Source organism: Podarcis cretensis, assembly GCF_951804945.1.
Source record: "Podarcis cretensis genome assembly, chromosome: 14".
Taxonomy (NCBI): domain Eukaryota; kingdom Metazoa; phylum Chordata; class Lepidosauria; order Squamata; family Lacertidae; genus Podarcis; species Podarcis cretensis.
The window spans coordinates 12534284-12541936 of record NC_137183.1 but is presented as its reverse complement, the minus strand read 5'-3'; positions in this window follow the sequence as shown (position 1 = coordinate 12541936).

The window sequence follows — 7653 nt, the reverse complement described above, 5'->3', positions numbered from 1 at the left end:
GCCTATCTAATTTGTACTTCTTGAAGTAATACACAAGCTTGAAACACAGCCATGCATGGAAAGTTGCGTTCATCAAAATCTTGCAATGCAATCCAGCAGAGGGTACAAGAATGCATGTACTAAGCTAGGGTAAAGTGTGCATAGGAATGCATATGTTGGTGAAAATGATGTGCAGAAATGCATTATGTTAGGCGAAGCAGAAATATTAGGGGAAATGCTCTTTGCAAAAATGTGTAAATTGAGCAAAACCACATACAAAATGTGCATTTTATAGAACATTCACACTAAAATCCCGGTGCCTTTTCATGAGGACTCTGGAAACAAACAAACCTCAAGCTCAGGTGGAAATGTGGAGAACTGAATTTCAGACTGGAAAAAATGAGAAACTAAGAGAAACAGAAATCGACAGATTTGCCCATCCCAAGCAGGCGCCCCCAGTTTTTGCAATTGGTTACCAAGGTCAGCTCAAAATGGTGGACCAAAAGAACAGGTATCCCAGGGAGTCTTTCTTCTCAAAGACTTTGCCAAGAGTGGAAGTTGCAGCAATTATCTTATGACTGCCACAGAAACGAGAATTCCTGGCAAGCCTGAGCATCATTTAGTAACAGAAGGCTGGGCTCCGCCCCAACATCTTATTGTGCCCACACGGGCAGGAGACTGTGACTAAATCTATTGGGTGCCCTTGCTAATGGAAAGCTCATGAGCCAAAAAGTGGAGGAGGAAAAAAAAAACCCAACCACAATTCATTACTAAGAGCACTTTTTGCTAACTAAGTAGAAAACAATGTTTAGGTGAGAGCTTTGCAAATCATTTTGCTCTGCTTGGAACGTATTTATTGGTTCCAACATCTAGGGCCAGGCTGGGGAAACCTCAGACTCAATGGATGAATTTGGCCCTCAGTCTGGTCCTTGGGATCCCCTCTCCCACCTCACCAACCCTGCTTTGCCCTCTCCTTGGGTGTTTTTGCCTTGCTAGCATGTGTCTTTGAACTCCAGTGATGCTCCTTGCTTGCCTGGATGGATAATAGAAAGGGAGGGGTGACTGCATATAGAAACAAACCTTCCATAGAAAGGCAAAATCAACATTAGTTGTTCTGCCCACTTTTGCAGAAGGGAATATGACCCTCCAGCTGAATAAAGTTCCCTACATCTGCTCTACTGGAAGGACAGATCGTGAAGCTGAGGCTCCAATACTTTGACCACCTCATGAGAAGAGAAGACTCCCTGGAAAAGACCCTGATGTTGGGAAAGATGGAGGGCACAAGGAGAAGGGGACGACAGAGGACGAGATGGTTGGACAGTGTTCTCGAAGCTACCAGCATGAGTTTGACCAAGCTGCGGGAGGCAGTGGAAGACAGGAGTGCCTGGCGTGCTCTGGTCCACAGGGTCACGAAGAGTCGGACACGACTAAACAACAACAACAACAACACATCTGCTCCAGGGCATTACCTAAGGCTGTGGTGACCCCCCTCCCCCCATAGTCCACTTTCAGTATCCATCCCATGAGAGGTGGTGGACTCTCCTTCTTTGGAGGCTTTTAAGCAGAGGTTGGACAGCCGTATGTCATGCAAGATCTAGCTGAGATTCCTGCATCGCAGACGGTTGGACTAGACAACCCTCGGGGTGCCTTCCAACTCTTAAGATTCTATGATCCAAGAACGGCACCATGAATCACCACCAGAAATCACACACAGACTCGTATCTAAAGGCTGTGAGCTATTTCCATTCAAAAGTATTGTCTTTCTTGAGCTAGCAACAGATGAATGGAAGTGATGGGTCCCTGGTGATTAACAAATGTGAGTCATTGCTTTACCACTACACTCATTCTGCGACAAACCTGTGCGCTGAGCTGCCCTTTATTTGCTACCATAGAAATTTCCTTTTTGGAAAGATCTGTTCCAGGCACTAGCTCCTCAGCTCTCTCTTTGTCCCCCTCTCTTTGATGGCTTTAAAAGAGGATGAGACAAAAACTGACTGAGGATAAGGCTCTCAATGGCCACTAGCCATCATGGCTGTCTGTCTGTTGCCTGCACTGTTGGCAGTAAAACTTCTGAATACCAGTTGCTGGAACTTGCCAGAAAGGGAGAGCAATGTTATGCTCGGGCCCTTCCTACAGGCTTCTGATTGGCCACTGAGAGAGGGAACAGGATGCTGGACTAAAAGGGACATTGGCCTAATGCAACAGGCTCTTTTTATGTTCTTTGATCTTCAAATGAGTTTTCAACTCATTAGCTTCAATGCTTGGACCAGAAGAGCACATTATCTGTGGAGCTATAGAGCCATATGCTTTGTGTGGGATGCTCACCAGCCCACTCCATTGGCTACAGGCAGGATGTTGTTGTTGTTTAGTCGTGTCCGACTCTTCGTGACCCCATGGACCAGAGCACGCCAGGCACTCCTGTCTTCCACAGTCTCCCGCAGTTTGGTCAGACTCATGTTTGTAGCTTCGAGAACACTGTCCAACCATCTTGTCCTCTGTTGTCCCCTTCTCCATGTGCCCTCCATCTTTCCCAACATCAGGGTCTTTTCCAGGGAGTCTTCTCTTCTCATGAGGTGGCCAAAGTATTGGAGCCTCAGCTTCACGATCTGTCCTTCCAGTGAGCACTCAGGGCTAATTTCCTTAAGAATGGATGCGTCCATGGGACTCTCAAGAGTCTCCTCCAGCACCATAATTGAATAAGCTTGAATAAGGGCCTTGAGATCAGCATCAAGTACAACAAGGTTGTTACTGGCCAGGAGGAATTTAAGGTCATCAAAAAATTTCTTCTGTGGTGCAGAGAGAGATTGCCCCATGATAGTGAGAACAGCAGAAAAAAGAGAGCAGTCGCTGGGATCCACAAAGGATGAAAAGAAGCGACAAAAGTAGGGAGCACTAACCGGGATCCTAAAGGAGAGGATGAGTGGTACCTGGAACCCTGGCCGGGTGTGGTCAGTGCTGAGAGGGCCGCAGCGCACGAAGTCCGAAAGAGACTGTCCCACAAAGGCAGAAGGAAAGCACACACCGGGATCCGAAGGGGATGAAAGACGCGTGGTGAATGCTGGACGATGAGAAACACCGTGGAATCCGAAGTTATTCACACGGGGCACCAAATGACGAGGGCCTGCTCACACCAAAAATGTATTGAATAGGCCTAGCCAGCAACAACTGAGCTGAACTGAGCCGAACAGAACTGATCAGGCCTGCACATGCTCAAACTGCTGCAGCCTAGCATTTTATTATTTCACAGAACATTGTATCAACTCAACAGTAAAAGACCCAGGCCAGCATAAGGTGTCCACGCGCTGATCATGCTTAACACAGCCTGCCCTACCAAAAGGTCAGGCTGCAGTACATTTCCACCCATGCGCCCATTTTCCCTATAGGTAAACCCAACCATATTCCCACACAAAAGCATCAATTCTTCGGTGATCAGCCTTCTTTATGGTCCAGCTCTCACTTCCATACATCACTACTGGGAAAACCATGGCTTTAACTATACGGACTTTTGTTGGCAAAGTGAGGTCTCTGCTTTTTAAGATGCTGTCTAGGTTTGCCATCACCTTTCTCCCAAGGAGCAGGCGTCTTTTAATTTCATGACAGCTGTCACCATCTGCAGTGATCATGGAGCCCAAGAAAGTAAAATCTCTCACTGCCTCCATTTCTTCCCCTTCTATTTGCCAGGAGGTGATGGGCCCAGGATAGCCAACAGGATAGCCAACTTTAAAAAAAGAAAAGGGAAAAAAATAATTTAAGTGTTTTAATATTGTTCTGATTTAATTCAGCTCATTTCAGTGGGCAGCTTGAGTTCCTGTTTTTTCTCCTATGTCTTGTTGGATGATGTCTTTATTTTATTGCTTTCTTTTCAATCACCTTGGGCATTTCTTTACTCCATGATATTATTAATATTGCACAACCTTCACCAGCAGGTTGCAGGGTTACAACAATTTCTACTTCATAATTAAAAACAGTTAAAAGAGATTGTGGCCACAGAAATCAGATGGGCCCTGAAAACATATGTCTCAGGGGTCAAAGGCCTGAGTAAAGAGGTCTGTTTTCAGAATTCCCTGAGAGCTTTTTAATGGAAAAGCAAAACACACCTTTGCAGAGAAGGAATTCCACAACTTAGCAGCTGCCACAGAGAATGCCCTCTCCCAGGCCTGTAGTGAAGGTTAACCACATTCTGTATTTAATACACTATTTAAACATCAACTGTAAATGTATGTAAATGTATATCTGTCCACATGTGTCACTGTATTTAGAGGAGCAGCATTATGGTGCTTTGTTTTCTGAGCTGGCTGTAATCATTCCTAACTTTTGCTGACAAAGGCTTATCAATCAAATCAATCAATCAATCAATCAATCAATAATTACTTATACCCCGCCCATCTGGCCAGGTCTTCCCAGCCACTCTGGGCAGCTTCCAACAGGATATTAAAAACACAATGAAACATTAAACATTAAAAACTTCCCTAAACAGGACTGCCTTCAGATGTCTTCTAAAAATCAGATAGTTGTTCATTTCCTTGTCATCTAGTGGGAGGGCGTTCCACAGGGTGGGCGCCACTACCAAGAAGGCCCTCTGCCCATAGCTGTCAACGTTTCCCTTTTTTTAAAGGGAAATTCCCTTATTTCAAATAGGATTCCTCGGAAGAAAAGGGAAACGTTGACAGCTATGCCTCTGCCTGGTTGCCTGTAACCTCACTTCTCGCAGGGAGGGAACTGCCAGAAGGCCCTCAGCGCTGGACCACCTTCCTTCCTTTCTTTCCTTTCCTTTCATTTACTTTATTTATTAAAAGTTCATAATCCCACCACTCATGATGTCTGATTTTAAGGCAGCATATGACAAAATTCCCATAGACTTCAGAGGAAGAAACTCATTAACAAAGTATTAGGAAAATTAACATCACTATTCCCAAAAAATCCCTTTCCTGATGACATGCTGGAAAGATATTCCTAGACTACAGGAACTTTAGCTGCTTATTTTTTTAAAAAAAGTTTTTGAGAACTCAAATCAAAATCCAAAAACTTTACTTTGAAGCTATTATAAATTGCATATACAGTACTGGATTGCAAAGTTATTTCTCACCTAGGCAATTCTCCCCTTGACACTGACTTGACCATGTAATTTTAAACTTGATTCATCATTCTCAAAGTCTGGAGGTCACTAGTCTTCACCTTTAAAAGCTAACATTTTAAAGTCCTTTGAAAACAAACCCAACCTTTGTTTTATCCTTAAGCCAGCTACTGCCATCCAGAAACCAATTCCATAAATGTTTATTATCCTTGGGGCTTGATTGTTCCAGAGCTTGAAAGAAAGAAAACATACAGGCTTCAAATTGCTTTTAATTTAATCACAAAAGCAAAAGTGTTCAAGTAGTCTACAAATCTAATGTGCCCTCTGGGAGCCAGCCACACACCACACCATCAACATTTACTTGTATGTCACCATTCCTTAGTTAAACCACACTCAGGGCAACTTACAACAGCAAAGGATTGACAAAATTACAAAAATATAGCAAAATTTATGTAGCTGTAAACAATAAATGGAAATAAGTTTGTATTTGTTTGGTTTGATTTTGTGACCGATGTCAACATCCAAGAACATGATCGAACTCCGCAGTTTGTGTCTAAAAGGATTTGTTTAAGGTCTCTTGAGTTGTTATTTTTCTTTCTTTATGTGTCTTCTCCCTTTTCTTGAATTGTAATATTAAACGGAGATTTTGTTGTTGTTGTTGTTGTTGTTATATGGCACCACGCCTGATGATTACTATACAAATTTTCATCCGTGCCCAAATTTGTTATTTGTTTGCACTTGTCCATCCATTCCCCCAACAGTATACGCTTTTTTTTTGAAAAGTTGGTTATGGCTATTACATAACTGACTTGGCTGTTAAAAGAGTTACCCAACTCAACTGAAAACACACACACACACACACATATACATTATATATGAAAGAATATCAGCTGCAATACACAACACAAAGCCAGCCTCTTGTCGCATTGCTCTTGCCACTATTTCCTACCAAAGCTGAACCACAGACAAGCTTTTCACCCATTCCTCTAAGCAAGAAAGAAAATGTGTGAGCAAATTTATTGACAGCTGCACAAATTATGATAGCCAGTAAGTGGAAGGGGCAAGCAGAATATAAAATGGAAGAATGCTATAAAGAGGTGTGGGATATAGCTATTAATGATAAATTAACGTGTGCCATTAAGATAATATGGGGAATAAGCAGGAGAAATGATTTTGAGGAGATACATAAGGTGATTGTAGAATTTGTATTGTATAGTTCAAATCTGGAAAAAATAAATACAGTAAATGGACAAAAGTACAAAGATTCACAAAATGTTTGGGGTTCTAGATTCAGGTAGGTAGCCGTGTTGGTCTGACGCAGTCAAAATATATATCAAAAATTGCCCAGTAGCACCTTAGAGACCAACTAAGTTTGTTCTTGGTACAATGGTACCTCTGGTTACGTACTTAATTCGTTCCGGAGGTCCATTCTTAACCTGAAACTGTTCTTAGCCTGAAGCACCACTTTAGCTAATGGGGCCTCCCGCTTCTGCCGTGCCGCCGCTGCTCGATTTCTGTTCTTATTCTGAAGCAAAGTTCTTAACCCGAGGTACTATTTCTGGGTTAGCGGAGTCTGTAACCTGAAGCGTATGTAAACTGAAGTGTATGTAACCCGCGGCACCACACGAAAGCTTATACCTTGGGTTACAGCCGCTTTAGATTGCGTTTTTTTGGGTTGCGGACCGCCAAAACCCGAAAGTACCGGAACAGGTTACTTCTGGGTTTTGGCGGTCGCGCATGCACAAAGTGCCAAATCGCAACCCGTGCGTGCGCAGACGCAGGTTGCAAACACTGCGGATTGCCAACATGCATCCCACATGGATCACGTTCGCAACCCGGGCGTCCACTGTATCAAGAACAAACTTCGTTGGTCTCTAAGGTCCTACTGGACTTTTTAATGTTTTTATATATATTAAAATGTTTAGGGGTATGCGTCCCCCCAGGAAAAAACACTGATAATAATAAAAAATAAATAATAAATGATAATAATAATAAATAATAAATAATAAATAATAATAAATAATAAATAATAAATAATAAATAATAAATAATAAATAATAAATAATAAATAAATACAACATTTTTAAAAAAGAAAATGTGTGTGTGTGTGTGTGTGTGTGTCTCCTTATCGACTCCCAGCACCCTCAACGAACTACAACTCCCAGAACCCTTTGAGAACAAGAGCCGCGTCTGTTTTAAAGCGGCACCGTCGCGCTTTAAACGCCGGGTGTGTGACCGCGCCCTCAGGGAACAAACTCCTGCTTGCCGAAGCGGCGGCCATCCCCGCTGTTGTTGTTGTTGCTGCTGTTGCTGCTCCTCTAAATCTCACCCTCCCGGCTCCCCTTTCCACAGCGCGCCTCCCTACCTGGCGGGTCCCCCTCTCCTCCCCCCCCCCGCCAGACTCACCTGTCCGGAGCCCGCCTCCCTCAGACGGAGGTGGTCCCTCAGCCGGCATCTTTCCCCCTCCCGCGCATGCGCACGCCGCTTCCGTCCCACCACTCTCTTCGACCTGCCCGCCTCCTGCCGCCGCGGCTGCCGCTGAGCGCGTGCCCGCCTGCCCGCCCGCCCGCCTGCCCGCCCGCCCGCCTGCCCGCGCGCCC